The following is a 1,407-nucleotide window of genomic DNA, read 5'->3' as shown; positions in this document are numbered from 1 at the left end:
GGTTACCTGCAACCAGCACCCTGTGTGCAGCCACACCACCTTCACCGTGCCCATGGGCAGGACCCACCTACAGCTGCAGCAGGGTTGAGCTTTGTGGTTTAGTGGGAAATCTACAGCACAGTGTTGTGTGCGCAGTGCCCGGGCAGGGTTTCTAGAAGGGAGCGTGTTGTGTTATCCCACAGGAATGTCTCCTGGCGGCTTTTAGTTACAGTCACCTCCCTGCCGAAGGGCTGTCAGGGGCTGTGGGAGGCAGGAGGGCTCAGGGGAAATCCTCAACAGGGATGTTTGCAGGAGCTGATTGAGGACGGCTGAGTGGGCTGTTACACACCCAGCTTCATGTGTGCAACCTCTGCCTTGTCCCTGCTGCTTCTGCAGTGTCCCCAGGTGCCAGCCAAATCCAGGCACCCTTTGAGCTAAGCTTGATGCTGCTGAGAGATAATTCATAGAGGTTCCTGGGCAACCGGAAAGCCAGGACAGGAGCCCAGATGCCGGGGACTTAGACCAGGTCACTGGCTGTGGGGCGGCTGTGCCAGGGCTGCGATGGGGCCTGCTCCACTTGCTCCCAGCAAGCTGGCTCCTGCAGACAGCCCATCCCTGCTCCCGCGCTGCTTTCTGCCGCTCTGCTCTGAGAGCACAGGCTGAAGAGCTTCCACGTGCAGGCAGCAGGGCTGGCACCCAGGCTTGTGCTGGGGCTGAGTCACTGCGAGCACAACGGTGTCTGTGCTCATGGAAATGATCCTTCTGATCCTGCAGCGCCTGTTTGCAGCTGTGTTTTGTGTGGGGAGCTCTGTGAGCCGCTGCACCTTACCCTGGCCTGGCTGGGTGCGTGTGGTGCGGATGGGACGGGTGTTCCCTCCGGCTGGTCCAGCCCCTTCCCCTCCCGGATGCTGGTAGCGTCCAGACATGGGATAATTTGGCACAAATCAGGTCATCTCTGCATGGATCAGGGCTTCCCCCCTCCTTGGGAGACCCAGCCCTGTGCCCTCCTGTCCTCACCTTGGAGGCTCTGCCAATGCTGACTCAAGTCCATTTGTTGGTCCCTTGGCGTAGGGAGGGAATCACTTAGTCCCTGCTTCACTCAAGTTCATGTGTTTAGAGACTGGTCTCGTGTTGTCTCTGAGCAGAGGATGACTTGCCCCTCGTCTGCATGGCCAGGGACGGAGCAGTGGCGCCTTGTCCTGCAGCACCCACAGACACATGCTCATGAGCACACCAGCCCCTCGGGTGCCACTTCCTGCTGCTTTTCTCCCGCAGGGTGGTGTCGGGCTGGTCACCCAAAGCCTGAGCCCTTCCCTGCACAGAGAGCGGGTCCCGCACAGGAGGGTCAGTCCCATCTCCTGCTGCCACTTGCCTCCTTTCACCCCTCCACCAGCACTGGCCACAGGCAGGAGGTCTCTTTACCTTCAC

The 1,407-nt window shown here is 60.0% G+C and overlaps 1 protein-coding gene across 1 annotated transcript in view; it reads left to right on the top strand.

Moving 5' to 3' along the window:
* LOC104402536 (tyrosine-protein kinase HCK-like) overlaps nucleotides 1-1,407 on the top strand; it is a gene marked incomplete at its 3' end in the record, with an annotated part of 6,888 nt that overhangs the window by 4,194 nt on the left and 1,287 nt on the right. The gene's annotated exons all lie outside the window — the stretch shown is intronic.

This window comes from Nestor notabilis, unplaced genomic scaffold (genome assembly GCF_000696875.1).
Source record: "Nestor notabilis isolate BGI_N333 unplaced genomic scaffold, ASM69687v1 scaffold17472, whole genome shotgun sequence".
Taxonomy (NCBI): Eukaryota; Metazoa; Chordata; class Aves; order Psittaciformes; family Psittacidae; genus Nestor; species Nestor notabilis.
This window is presented reverse-complemented; position numbering and strand designations above follow the sequence as displayed.